Consider the following 16233-nt stretch of genomic DNA (forward strand, 5'->3'; position numbering starts at 1 on the left):
TATTTTCTGTGTTTGTGAATTGTGTGCGCAGTAGCCGCACGTGCATCAACAAAGTAGTGCCAAGCGTGCGCCTGTGTCATAAGTAAAGGGCCGGCTGGCTTGACCGTTAAGGGTGCTGTAACCCCCGAAAGTACACTCCAGTCCAAACCTAAAAAAAAATTATTTTCTGTGTTTGTGAATTGTGTGCGCAGTAGCCGCACATGCATCAACAAAGTAGTGCCAAGCGTGCGCCTGTGTCATAAGTAAAGGGCCGGCTGGCTTGACCGTTAAAGGGTGCTGTAACCCCCGAATGTACACTCCAGTCCAAACCAAAAAAAATTATTTTCTGTGTTTGTGAATTGTGTGCGCAGTAGCCGCACGTGCATCAACAAAGTAGTGCCAAGCGTGCGCCTGTGTCATAAGTAAAGGGCCGGCTGGCTTGACCGTTAAGGGTGCTGTAACCCGCGAAAGTACACTCCAGTCCAAACCAAAAAAAAAATTATTTTCTGTGTTTGTGAATTGTGTGCACTGTGGCTGCACGTGCATCAACAAAGGAGCAGCGCCAAGCGTGCGCCTGTGTCCCATAAGTAAAGAGCCGGCTGGCTCATTTCTTAAAGGGTGGTGTAACCCACAAAGTGCACTACTCTCCAGCAAAAATAAAATAATATTTTCTGTGTTTGTGTGTGCTTTAGCCGCACGTATATATATCAATATAACATAAATGGAGGACCAAACTTTCTCCGATAAAAATAAAATAGGGAGAGATCAAGAACCTCTTCCTCCTAGTGCTGTTGCTGCTGCTGGGAGTTGTTCATCATCCCAGACAGGAAGTAGGAACATCACTACTTTTACTAAACAATTGACCCTCCAACAGTCCCTAGCGATGAGGATGAAGTACGACAGCAGTCATCCTGAAGCAAAACGTATAACTGAGGCCTTGACTGCTATGTTGGTGTTAGACGTGCGTCCGGTATCCAACATTAGTGCAGTGGGATTTAGACAATTGATGGAGGTAGTGTGTCCTCGGTTCCAAATCCCGTCTAGATTCCACCTGCATCCTCAAAGCAGCAGCGACAAGCGTGCGTCTGTCTGTTAAAGGGTGGTGACACCCTCAAAGTGTGCTACACAAACAATTAAAATATTGTTCTTTTTTTTTCTGTCTTTGTGAATTGTGTGGGCTGTAGCCACACCTGCATCCTTAAAGCAGCAGCGACAAGCGTGCGTCTGTCTGTTAAAGGGTGGTGACACCCTCAAAGTGTGCTACACAAACAATTAAAATATTGTTCTTTTTTCTGTCTTTGTGAATTGTGTGGGCTGTAGCCGCACCTGCATCCTTAAAGCAGCAGCGACAAGCGTGCGTCTGTCTGTTAAAGGGTGGTGACACCCTCAAAGTGTGCTACACAAACAATTAAAATATTGTTCTTTTTTCTGTCTTTGTGAATTGTGTGGGCTGTAGCCGCACCTGCATCCTTAAAGCAGCAGCGACAAGCGTGCGTCTGTCTGTTAAAGGGTGGTGACACCCTCAAAGTGTGCTACACAAACAATTAAAATATTGTTCTTTTTTTTTTGGTCTTTGTGAAATGTGTGGGCTGTAGCCGCACCTGCATCCTTAAAGCAGCAGCGACAAGCGTGCGTCTGTCTGTTAAAGGGTGGTGACACCCTCAAAGTGTTCTACACAAACAATTAAAATATTGTTCTTTTTTTTTCGGTCTTTGTGAAATGTGTGGGCTGTAGCCGCACCTGCATCCTTAAAGCAGCAGCGACAAGCGTGTGTCTGTCTGTTAAAGGGTGGTGTAACTCTCAAAGTGTTCCAAAAAATAAAAAACTATTTTTTTAATGTGTTTGTGACTTGTGTGCGATGTAGCCACACTTGCATCCTCAAAGCAGCAGCGACAAGCGTGCGTCTGTCTGTTAAAGGGTGGTGACACCCTCAAAGTGTGCTACACAAACAATTAAAATATTGTTCTTTTTTTTTTGGTCTTTGTGAAATGTGTGGGCTGTAGCCGCACCTGCATCCTTAAAGCAGCAGCGACAAGCGTGCGTCTGTCTGTTAAAGGGTGGTGTAACTCTCAAAGTGCTCCAAAAAATAAAAAACTATTTTTTTAATGTGTTTGTGACTTGTGTGCGATGTAGCCGCACCTGCATCCTTAAAGCAGCAGCGACAAGCGTGCGTCTGTCTGTTAAAGGGTGGTGACACCCTCAAAGTGTGCTACACAAACAATAAAAATATTCTTCTTTTTTCTGTCTATGTGAATTGTGTGGGCTGTAGCCGCACCTGCATCCTTAAAGCAGCAGTGACAAGCGTGCGTCTGTCTGTTAAAGGGTGGTGACACCCTCAAAGTGTTCTACACAAACAATTAAAATATTGTTCTTTTTTTTTCTGTCTTTGTGAAATGTGTGGGCTGTAGCCGCACCTGCATCCTTAAAGCAGCAGCGACAAGCGTGCGTCTGTCTGTTAAAGGGTGGTGTAACTCTCAAAGTGTTCCAAAAAATAAAAAACTATTTTTTTAATGTGTTTGTGACTTGTGTGCGATGTAGCCACACTTGCATCCTCAAAGCAGCAGCGACAAGCATGCGTCTGTCTGTTAAAGGGTGGTGACACCCTCAAAGTGTGCTACAGAAACAATTAAAATATTGTTCTTTTTTTTTCTGTCTATGTGAATTGTGTGGGCTGTAGCCGCACCTGCATCCTTAAAGCAGCAGCGACAAGCGTGCGTCTGTCTGTTAAAGGGTGGTGACACCTCAAAGTGTTCTACACAAACAATTAAAATATTGTTCTTTTTTTTTCGGTCTTTGTGAAATGTGTGGGCTGTAGCCGCACCTGCATCCTTAAAGCAGCAGCGACAAGTGTGCGTCTGTCTGTTAAAGGGTGGTGACACCTCAAAGTGTTCTACACAAACAATTAAAATATTCTTCTTCTTTTTTCTGTCTTTATGAATTGTGTGGGCTGTAGCCGCACTTGCATCCTCAAAGCAGCAGTGACAAGCGTGCGTCTGTCTGTTAAAGGGTGGTGTAACCCTCAAAGTGTGCTCCACAAACAATAAAAATATTCTTTTTTTTTTTCTGTCTTTGTGAATTGTGTGGGCTGTAGCCGCACTTGAATCCTCAAAGCAGCAGCGACAAGCGTGCATCTGTCTGTTAAAGGATTACATCGGTGACAGCATCCAAGTAGGCATGTCAGACAGTCCGTACCTGTACTGGCAGGAAAAAGAAGCAATTTGGAGGTCCCTGTACAAACTGGCTCTATTTTACCTGAGTTGCCCCCCCTCCAGTGTGTACTCCGAAAGAGTGTTTAGTGCAGCCGGGAACCTTGTCAGTGAAAGGCGTAGGAGGTTGCTTCCACAAAATGTGGAGAAGATGATGTTCATAAAATGAATTATGAACTCTTCCAGGGAGACCAGCCTCCAGAACGTACAGAGGGACCTGTGGTTCCAGCAGGGACGAATTAATACTCTGTGAGGATGAGGATGTACACACTGAAGAGGGTGAGGAATCGGTGGATGAGGAGGATGAGGATGACATCTTGCCTCCGTAGAGCCAGTTTGTGCAGGGACACATTAATTGCCAGCTTGTTTTGTGGGGGCCCAAACGAACCAATCATTTCAGCCACAGTTGTGTGGCAGACCCTGGCGCTGAAATGATTGATTTGTTAAAGTGTGCATGTCCTGTTTATACAACATAAGGGTGGGTGGGAGGGCCCAAGGACAATTCCATCTTGCACTTCTTTTTTTTCTTTGCATTATGTACAGTTTGGGGCCTAGTTTTTCTAACTGCCATCCTGTCTGCCACTGCAGTGTCACTCCTAGATGGGTCACGTGTTTGTGCCGCCCACTCGTGTCGCTTAGCATAGTCATCCAGCTACCTCGGTGCAACCTTTTGGACATGAAAACACTATTGTGAGGTGTGAGGTGTTCAGAATAGACTGGAAATGAGTGGAAATTAAGGTTATTGAGGTTAATAATAGCATAGGAGCAGAGAAACCAAAAAATTCTGTGATTTTAGCTGTTTTTATGCTTTTTAAAAAAAAAATACAGATCCAAAACACAAAACCCAGAACCCAAAACACGGAAGGGTGGTTTTGGCAAAACCAATCCAGATCCAAAACACGAAGAAAGATCCAGATCCAAAACCAAAACACAAAACACGAAAAGTGGCCGGTGCACACCCCTAGTCAGTATACATGTCACAGCGGCGCACCATTCAGGTCTGTCAGGATACACGTCACAACGGCGCACCATTCAGGTCTGTAAGTATACACGTCACAGCAGCACACCATTCAGGTCTGTCAGTATACACGTCACAGCAGCGCACCATTCAGGTCTGTCAGTATACAGGTCACAGCAGCGCACCATTCAGGTCTGTCAGTATACATGTCACAGCAGCGCACCATTCAGGTCTGTCAGGATAAGAGTCACAGCAGCGCACCATTCAGGTCTGTCAGTATACGCGTCACAGCAGCACACCATTCAGGTCTGTCAGTATACATGTCACAGCAGCATATCATTCAGGTCTATCAGTATACATGTCACAGCGGCGTATCATTCAGGTCTGTCAGTATACATGTCACAGCAGCGCACCATTCAGGTCTGTCAGGATACATGTCACAGCTGCACACCATTCAGGTCTGTCAGTATATACATCACAGCAGCACACACCATTCAGGTATGTCAGTATACATGTCACAGCAGCACACCAGACCTGTATACATGTAACAGCAGCGCACCATTCAGGTCTGTCAGGATAAGAGTCACAGCAGCGCACCATTCAGGTCTGTCAGTATACGCGTCACAGCAGCACACCATTCAGGTCTGTCAGTATACATGTCACAGCAGCATATCATTCAGGTCTGTCAGTATACATGTCACAGCAGCATATCATTCAGGTCTATCAGTATACATGTCACAGCGGCATATCATTCAGGTCTGTCAGTATACATGTCACAGCAGCGGACCATTCAGGTCTGTCAGTATTCATGTCACAGCAGAGCACCATTCAGGTCTGTCAGTATACGCGTCAAAGCGGCACATCATTCAGGTCTGTCAGTATACGCGTCACAGCGGCATATCATTCAGGTCTGTCAGTATACATATCACAGCAGCATATCATTCAGGTCTGTCAGTATACATGTCACAGCAGCGCACCATTCAGGTCTGTCAGTATACATGTCACAGGAGCGCGCCATTCAGGTCTGTCAGTATACGCGTCACAGCGGCACATCATTCAGGTATGTCAGTATACGTGTCACAGCGGCATATCATTCAGGTCTGTCAGTATACATGTCACAGCAGCACACCATTCAGGTCTGTCAGTATACATGTCACAGCAGCGCACCATTCAGGTCTGTCAGGATAAGAGTCACAGCAGCGCACCATTCAGGTCTGTCAGTATACGCGTCACAGCAGCACACCATTCAGGTCTGTCAGTATACATGTCACAGCAGCATATCATTCAAGTCTGTCAGTATACATGTCACAGCAGCATATCATTCAGGTCTGTCAGTATACATGTCACAGCAGCATATCATTCAGGTCTGTCAGTATACATGTCACAGCAGCACACCATTCAGGTCTGTCATTATACGTGTCACAGCAGCATATCATTCAGGTCTGTCAGTATACATGTCACAGCAGCATATCATTAAGGTCTGTCAGTGTACATGTCACAGCAGCGCACCATTCAGGTCTGTCAGTATACATGTCACAGCGGTGCACCATTCAGGTCTGTCAGGATACATGTCACAGCGGCACACCATTCAGGTCTGTCAGTATACACATCACAGCAGCACACACCATTCAGGTCTGTCAGTATACATGTCACAGCAGCGCACCATTCAGGTCTGTCAGTATACATGTCACAGCTGCGCACCATTCAGGTCTGTCAGTATACATGTCACAGCAGCACACCAGACCTATATACATGTCACAGCAGCACACCATTTAGGTATGTCAGTATACATGTCACAGCAGCGGACCATTCAGGTCTGTCATTATACATGTCACAGCGGCACACACCATTCAGGTCTGTCAGTATACATGTCACAGCAGCGCACCATTCAGGTCTGTCAGTATACATGTCACAGCAGCGCACCATTCAGGTCTGTCAGTATACATGTCACAGGAGCGCACCATTCAGGTCTGTCAGTATACGCGTCACAGAGGCACATCATTCAGGTCTGTCAGTATACGCGTCACAGCGACAAATCATTCTGGTCTGTCAGTATACATATCACAGCAGCATATCATTCAGGTCTGTCAGTATACATGTCACAGCAGCACACCATTCAGGTCTGTCAGTATACATGTCACAGCAGCGCACCATTCAGGTCTGTCAGGATAAGAGTCACAGCAGCACACCATTCAGGTCTGTCAGTATACATGTCACAGCAGCGGACCATTCAGGTCTGTCAGTATACATGTCACAGCAGCGCACCATTCAGGTCTGTCAGTATACATGTCACAGCAGCGGACCATTCAGGTCTGTCAGTATACGCGTCACAGCAGCACACCATTCAGGTCTGTCAGTATACATGTCACAGCAGCACACACCATTCAGGTCTGTCAGGATAAGAGTCACAGCAGCGCACCATTCAGGTCTGTCAGGATAAGAGTCACAGCAGCACACACCATTCAGGTCTGTCAGTATACATGTCACAGCAGCATATCATTCAGGTCTGTTAGTATACATGTCACAGCAGCACACCATTCAGGTCAGTCAGTATACATGTCACAGCAGCATATCATTCAGGTCTGTCAGGATACATGTCACAGCAGCACACCATTCAGGTCTGTCAGTATACACGTCACAGCAGCACACCATTCAGGTCTGTCAGGATACATGTCTCAGCGGCATATCATTCAGGTCTGTCAGTATACACGTCACAGCAGCGGACCATTCAGGTCTGTCAGTATTCATGTCACAGCAGCGCACCATTCAGGTCTGTCAGTATACATGTCAAAGCAGCGCACCATTCAGGTCTGTCAGGATAAGAGTCACAGCAGCGCACCATTCAGGTCTGTCAGTATACGCGTCACAGCAGCACACCATTCAGGTCTGTCAGTATACATGTCACAGCAGCATATCATTCAGGTCTGTCAGTATACATGTCACAGCAGCACACCATTCAGGTCTGTCAGTATACATGTCACAGCAGCGCACCATTCAGGTCTGTCAGGATAAGAGTCACAGCAGCACACCATTCAGGTCTGTCAGTATACATGTCACAGCAGCGGATCATTCAGGTCTGTCAGTATACATGTCACAGCAGCGCACCATTCAGGTCTGTCAGTATACATGTCACAGCAGCGGACCATTCAGGTCTGTCAGTATACGCGTCACAGCAGCACACCATTCAGGTCTGTCAGTATACATGTCACAGCAGCGCACCATTCAGGTCTGTCAGGATAAGAGTCACAGCAGCGCACCATTCAGGTCTGTCAGGATAAGAGTCACAGCAGCACACACCATTCAGGTCTGTCAGTATACATGTCACAGCAGCATATCATTCAGGTCTGTTAGTATACATGTCACAGCAGCACACCATTCAGGTCAGTCAGTATACATGTCACAGCAGCATATCATTCAGGTCTGTCAGTATACATGTCACAGCAGCGCACCATTCAGGTCTGTCAGGATACATGTCACAGCAGCACACCATTCAGGTCTGTCAGTATACACGTCACAGCAGCACACCATTCAGGTCTGTCAGGATACATGTCTCAGCGGTATATCATTCAGGTCTGTCAGTATACGCGTCACAGCAGCGGACCATTCAGGTCTGTCAGTATTCATGTCACAGCAGCGCACCATACAGGTCTGTCAGTATACATGTCACAGCAGCACACCATTCAGGTCTGTCAGTATACATGTCACAGCAGCATATCATTCAGGTCTGTCAGTATACATGTCACAGCAGCATATCATTCAGGTCTGTCAGTATACATGTCATCGCGGCGCACCATTCAGGTCTGTCAGGATACACGTCACAGCGGCGCACCATTCAGGTCTGTAAGTATACACGTCACAGCGGCACACCATTCAGGTCTGTGAGTATACACGTCACAGCAGCGCACCATTCAGGTCTGTCAGTATACAGGTCACAACAGCGCACCATTCAGGTCTGTCAGTATACATGTCACAGCAGCGCACCATTCAGGTCTGTCAGGATAAGAGTCACAGCAGCGCACCATTCAGGTCTGTCAGTATACTCGTCACAGCAGCACACCATTCAGGTCTGTCAGTATACATGTCAAAGCAGCATATCATTCAGGTCTGTCAGTATACATGTCACAGCAGCATATCATTCAGGTCTGTCAGTATACATGTCACAGCAGCATATCATTCAGGTCTATCAGTATACATGTCACAGCGGCATATCATTCAGGTCTGTCAGTATACATGTCACAGCAGCGGACCATTCAGGTCTGTCAGTATACATGTCACAGCAGCGCACCATTCAGGTCTGTCAGTATACGTGTCACAGCGGCACATCATTCAGGTCTGTCAGTATACGCGTCACAGCGGCATATCATTCAGGTCTGTCAGTATACATATCACAGCAGCATATCATTCAGGTCTGTCAGTATACATGTCACAGCAGCGCACCATTCAGGTCTGTCAGTATACATGTCACAGGAGCGCACCATTCAGGTCTGTCAGTATACGCGTCACAGCGGCACATCATTCAGGTCTGTCAGTATACGCGTCACAGCGGCATATCATTCAGGTCTGTCAGTATACATATCACAGCAGCACATCATTCAGGTCTGTCAGTATACATGTCACAGCAGCACACCATTCAGGTCTGTCAGTATACATGTCAAAGCAGCGCACCATTCAGGTCTGTCAGGATAAGAGTCACAGCAGCGCACCATTCAGGTCTGTCAGTATACGCGTCACAGCAGCACACCATTCAGGTCTGTCAGTATACATGTCACAGCAGCATATCATTCAGGTCTGTCAGTATACATGTCACAGCAGCACACCATTCAGGTCTGTCAGTATACATGTCACAGCAGCATATCATTCAAGTCTGTCAGTATACATGTCACAGCAGCATATCATTCAGGTCTGTCAGTATACATGTCACAGCGGCGCACCATTCAGGTCTGTCAGGATACACGTCACAGCGGCACACCATTCAGGTCTGTTAGTATACACGTCACAGCGGCACTCCATTCAGGTCTGTCAGTATACACGTCACAGCGGCGCACCATTCAGGTCTGTCAGTATACAGTTCACAGCAGCGCACCATTCAGGTCTGTCAGTATACAGGTCACAGCAGCACACACCATTCAGGTCTGTCAGTATACATGTCACAGCAGCACACCATTCAGGTCTGTCAGTATACATGTCACAGCAGCACACACCATTCAGGTCTGTCAGTATACACATCACAGCAGCGCACCATTCACGTCTGTCAGTATACATGTCACAGCAGCACACCAGATCTGTATACATGTCACAGCAGCACACCATTTAGGTCTGTCAGTATACATGTCACAGCAGCGGACCATTCAGGTCTGTCAGTATACATGTCACAGCAGCACACCATTCAGGTCTGTCAGTATACATGTCACAACAGCGCACCATTCAGGTCTGTCAGTATACGTGTCACAGCGGCACATCATTCAGGTCTGTCAGTATACGCGTCACAGCGGCATATCATTCAGGTCTGTCAGTATACATATCACAGCGGCATATCATTCAGGTCTGTCAGTATACATGTCACAGCAGCGCACCATTCAGGTCTGTCAGTATACATGTCACAGGAGCGCACCATTCAGGTCTGTCAGTATACGCGTCACAGCGGCACATCATTCAGGTCTGTCAGTATACGCGTCACAGCGGCATATCATTCAGGTCTGTCAGTATACATATCACAGCAGCATATCATTCAGGTCTGTCAGTATACATGTCACAGCAGCACACCATTCAGGTCTGTCAGTATACATGTCACAGCAGCGCACCATTCAGGTCTGTCAGGATAAGAGTCACAGCAGCGCACCATTCAGGTCTGTCAGTATACGCGTCACAGCAGCACACCATTCAGGTCTGTCAGTATACATGTCACAGCAGCATATCATTCAGGTCTGTCAGTATACATGTCACAGCAGCACACCATTCAGGTCTGTCAGTATACATGTCACAGCAGCATATCATTCAGGTCTGTCAGTATACATGTCACAGCAGCATATCATTCAGGTCTGTCAGTATACACGTCACAGCGGCGCACCATTCATGTCTGTCAGGATACACGTCACAGCGGCGCACCATTCAGGTCTGTAAGTACACACGTCACAGCGGCACACCATTCAGGTCTGTCAGTATACAGGTCACAGCAGCGCACCATTCAGGTTTGTCAGTATACAGGTCACAGCAGCGCACCATTCAGGTCTGTCAGTATACATGTCACAGCAGCGCACCATTCAGGTCTGTCAGGATAAGAGTCACAGCAGCGCACCATTCAGGTCTGTCAGTATACGCGTCACAGCAGCGCACCATTCAGGTCTGTCAGTATACATGTCACAGCAGCATATCATTCAGGTCTGTCAGTATACATGTCACAGCAGCATATCATTCAGGTCTATCAGTATACATGTCACAGCGGCATATCATTCAGGTCTGTCAGTATACATGTCACAGCAGCGCACCATTCAGGTCTGTCAGGATACATGTCACAGCTGCACACCATTCAGGTCTGTCAGTATACACATCACAGCAGCACACACCATTCAGGTCTGTCAGTATACATGTCACAGCAGCACACCAGACCTGTATACATGTCACAGCAGCTCACCATTCAGGTCTGTCAGGATAAGAGTCACAGCAGCGCACCATTCAGGTCTGTCAGTATACGCGTCACAGCAGCACACCATTCAGGTCTGTCAGTATACATGTCACAGCAGCATATCATTCAGGTCTATGAGTATACATGTCACAGCGGCATATCATTCAGGTCTGTCAGTTTACTAGTCACAGCAGCGGACCATTCAGGTCTGTCAGTATACATGTCACAGCAGCGCACCATTCAGGTCTGTCAGTATACATGTCACAGCAGCGCACCATTCAGGTCTGTCAGTATACGTGTCACAGCGGCACATCATTCAGGTCTGTCAGTATACGCGTCACAGCGGCATATCATTCTGATCTGTCAGTATACATATCACAGCAGCATATCATTCAGGTCTGTCAGTATACATGTCACAGGAGCGCACCATTCAGGTCTGTCAGTATACGCGTCACAGCGGCACATCATTCAGGTCTGTCAGTATACGCGTCACAGCGGCATATCATTCAGGTCTGTCAGTATACATATCACAGCGGCATATCATTCAGGTCTGTCAGTATACATGTCACAGCAGCACACCGTTCAAGTCTTTCAGAATACATGTCACAGCAGCGCACCATTCAGGTCTGTCAGGATAAGAGTCACAGCAGCGCACCATTCAGGTCTGTCAGTATACGCGTCACAGCAGCACACCATTCAGGTCTGTCAGTATACATGTCACAGCAGCATATCATTCAGGTCTGTCAGTATACATGTCACAGTAGCACACCATTCTGGTCTGTCAGTATACATGTCACAGCAGCATATCATTCAGGTCTGTCAGTATACATGTCACAGCAGCATATCATTCAGGTCTGTCAGTATACATGTCACAGCAGCACACCATTCAGGTCTGTCATTATACATGTCACAGCAGCATATCATTCAGGTCTGTCAGTATACATGTCACAGCAGCACATCATTCAGGTCTGTCAATATACATGTCACAGCAGCACACCATTCAGGTCTGTCAGTATACATGTCACAGCAGCACATCATTCAGGTCTGTCAGTATACATGTCACAGCAGCATATCATTCAGGTCTGTCAGTATACATGTCACAGCGGCGCACCATTCAGGTCTGTCAGGATACACGTCACAGCGGCACACCATTCAGGCCTGTAAGTATACACGTCACAGCGGCACACCATTCAGGTCTGTCAGTATACACGTCACAGCGGCGCACCATTCAGGTCTGTCAGTATACAGGTCACAGCAGCGCACCATTCAGGTCTGTCAGTATACAGGTCACAGCAGCACACACCATTCAGGTCTGTCAGTATACATGTCACAGCAGCACACCATTCAGGTCTGTCAGTATACATGTCACAGCAGCACACACCATTCAGGTCTGTCAGTATACACATCACAGCAGCGCACCATTCAGGTCTGTCAGTATACATGTCACAGCAGCACACCAGACCTGTATACATGTCACAGCAGCACACCATTTAGGTCTGTCAGTATACATGTCACAGCAGCGGACCATTCAGGTCTGTCAGTATACATGTCACAGCAGCACACCATTCAGGTCTGTCAGTATACATGTCACAGCAGCGCATCATTCAGGTCTGTCAGTATACATGTCACAGCAGCACACCATTCAGGTCTGTCAGTATACATGTCACAGCAGCGCACCATTCAGGTCTGTCAGGATAAGAGTCACAGCAGCGCACCATTCAGGTCTGTCAGTATACGCGTCACCGCAGCGCACCATTCAGGTCTGTCAGTATACATGTCACAGCAGCATATCATTCAGGTCTGTCAGTATACATGTCACAGTAGCACACCATTCTGGTCTGTCAGTATACATGTCACAGCAGCATATCATTCAGGTCTGTCAGTATACATGTCACAGCAGCATATCATTCAGGTCTGTCAGTATACATGTCACAGCAGCGCACCATTCAGGTCTGTCAGGATACACGTCACAGCGGCGCACCATTCAGGTCTGTCAGTATACATGTCACAGCAGCATATCATTCAGGTCTGTCAGTATACATGTGACAGCGGCGCACCATTCAGGTCTGTCAGTATACATGTCACAGCAGCATATCATTCAGGTCTGTCAGTATACATGTCACAGCAGCGCACCATTCAGGTCTGTCAGGATACACGTCACAGCGGCACACCATTCAGGTCTGTCAGTATACACGTCACAGCGGCACACCATTCAGGTCTGTAAGTATACACGTCACAGCGGCACACCATTCAGGTCTGTCAGTATACACGTCACAGCGGCGCACCATTCAGGTCTGTCAGTATACAGGTCACAGCAGCGCACCATTCAGGTCTGTCAGTATACAGGTCACAGCAGCACACACCATTCAGGTCTGTCAGTATACATGTCACAGCAGCACACCATTCAGGTCTGTCAGTATACATGTCACAGCAGCACACACCATTCAGGTCTATCAGTATACACATCACAGCAGCGCACCATTCAGGTCTGTCAGTATACATGTCACAGCAGCACACCAGACCTGTATACATGTCACAGCCGCACACCATTTAGGTCTGTCAGTATACATGTCACAGCAGCGGACCATTCAGGTCTGTCAGTATACATGTCACAGCAGCACACCATTCAGGTCTGTCAGTATACATGTCACAGCAGCGCACCATTCAGGTCTGTCAGTATACGTGTCACAGCGGCACATCATTCAGGTCTGTCAGTATACGCGTCACAGCGGCATATCATTCAGGTCTGTCAGTATACATATCACAGCAGCATATCATTCAGGTCTGTCAGTATACATGTCACAGCAGCGCACCATTCAGGTCTGTCAGTATACATGTCACAGGAGCGCACCATTCAGGTCTGTCAGTATACGCGTCACAGCGGCACATCATTCAGGTCTGTCAGTATACGCGTCACAGCGGCATATCATTCAGGTCTGTCAGTATACATATCACAGCAGCATATCATTCAGGTCTGTCAGTATACATGTCACAGCAGCACACCATTCAGGTCTGTCAGTATACATGTCACAGCAGCGCACCATTCAGGTCTGTCAGGATAAGAGTCACAGCAGCGCACCATTCAGGTCTGTCAGTATACGCATCACAGCAGCGCACCATTCAGGTCTGTCAGTATACATGTCACAGCAGCATATCATTCAGGTCTGTCAGTATACATGTCACAGCAGCACACCATTCAGGTCTGTCAGTATACATGTCACAGCAGCATATCATTCAGGTCTGTCAGTATACATGTCACAGCAGCATATCATTCAGGTCTGTCAGTATACACGTCACAGCGGCGCACCATTCAGGTCTGTCAGGATACACGTCACAGCGGCGCACCATTCAGGTCTGTAAGTATACACGTCACAGCGGCACACCATTCAGGTCTGTCAGTATACACGTCACAGCGGCGCACCATTCAGGTCTGTCAGTATACAGGTCACAGCAGCGCACCATTCAGGTCTGTCAGAATAAGAGTCACAGCAGCGCACCATTCAGGTCTGTCAGTATACGCGTCACAGCAGCACACCATTCAGGTCTGTCAGTATACATGTCACAGCAGCATATCATTCAGGTCTATCAGTATACATGTCACAGTGGCATATCATTCAGGTCTGTCAGAATACATGTCACAGCAGCGCACCATTCAGGTCTGTCAGGATACATGTCACAGCTGCACACCATTCAGGTCTGTCAGTATACACATCACAGCAGCACACACCATTCAGGTCTGTCAGTATACATGTCACAGCAGCACACCAGACCTGTATACATGTCACAGCAGCGCACCATTCAGGTCTGTCAGGATAAGAGTCACAGCAGCGCACCTTTCAGGTCTGTCAGAATACGCGTCACAGCAGCACACCATTCAGGTCTGTCAGTATACATGTCACAGCAGCATATCATTCAGGTTTGTCAGTATACATGTCACAGCAGCATATCATTCAGGTCTATCAGTATACATGTCACAGCGGCATATCATTCAGGTCTGTCAGTATACATGTCACAGCAGCGGACCATTCAGGTCTGTCGGTATACATGTCACAGCAGTGCACCATTCAGGTCTGTCAGTATACATGTCACAGCAGCGCACCATTCAGGTCTGTCAGTATATGCGTCACAGCGGCATATCATTCAGGTCTGTCAGTATACATATCACAGCGGCATATCATTCAGGTCTGTCAGTATACATGTCACAGCAGCGCACCATTCAGGTCTGTCAGTATACATGTCACAGGAGCGCACCATTCAGGTCTGTCAGTATACGCGTCACAGCGGCACATCATTCAGGTCTGTCATTATACGCGTCACAGCGGCATATCATTCAGGTCTGTCAGTATACATATCACAGCGGCATATCATTCAGGTCTGTCAGTATACATGTCACAGCAGCACACCGTTCAGGTCTGTCAGTATACATGTCACAGCAGCGCACCATTCAGGTCTGTCAGGATAAGAGTCACAGCAGCGCACCATTCAGGTCTGTCAGTATACGCGTCACAGCAGCACACCATTCAGGTGTGTCAGTATACATGTCACAGCAGTATATCATTCAGGTCTGTCAGTATACATGTCACAGTAGCACACCATTCTGGTCTGTCAGTATACATGTCACAGCAGCATATCATTCAGGTCTGTCAGTATACATGTCACAGCAGCAAATCATTCAGGTCTGTCAGTATACATGTCACAGCAGCACACCATTCAGGTCTGTCATTATACATGTCACAGCAGCATATCATTCAGGTCTGACAGTATACATGTCACAGCAGCATATCATTAAGGTCTGTCAGTGTACATGTCACAGCAGCGCACCATTCAGGTCTGTCAGTATACATGTCACAGCAGCACACCAGACCTGTATACATGTCACAGCAGCACACCATTTAGGTATGTCAGTATACATGTCACAGCAGCGGACCATTCAGGTTTGTCAGTATACATGTCACAGCGGCACACACCATTCAGGTCTGTCAGTATACATGTCACAGCAGCACACCAGACCTGTATACATGTCACAGCAGCACACCATTTAGGTATGTCAGTATACATGTCACAGCAGCGGACCATTCAGGTTTGTCAGTATACATGTCACAGCGGCACACACCATTCAGGTCTGTCAGTATACATGTCACAGGAGCGCACCATTCAGGTCTGTCAGTATACACGTCACAGCGGCACATCATTCAGGTCTGTCAGTATACGCGTCACAGCGGCAAATCATTCAGGTTTGTCAGTATACATATCACAGCAGCATATCATTCAGGTCTGTCAGTATAAATGTCACAGCAGCACACCATTCAGGTCTGTCAGTATACATGTCACAGCAGCGCACCATTCAGGTCTGTCAGTATACATGTCACAGCAGCGCACCATTCAGGTCTGTCAGGATAAGAGTCACAGCAGCGCACCATTCAGGTCTGTCAGAATACATGTCACAGCAGCGGACCATTCAGGTCTGT

Source organism: Taudactylus pleione, unplaced genomic scaffold (assembly GCF_031769625.1).
Source record: "Taudactylus pleione unplaced genomic scaffold, aTauple2 ptg000008l, whole genome shotgun sequence".
NCBI classification, from domain to species: domain Eukaryota; kingdom Metazoa; phylum Chordata; class Amphibia; order Anura; family Myobatrachidae; genus Taudactylus; species Taudactylus pleione.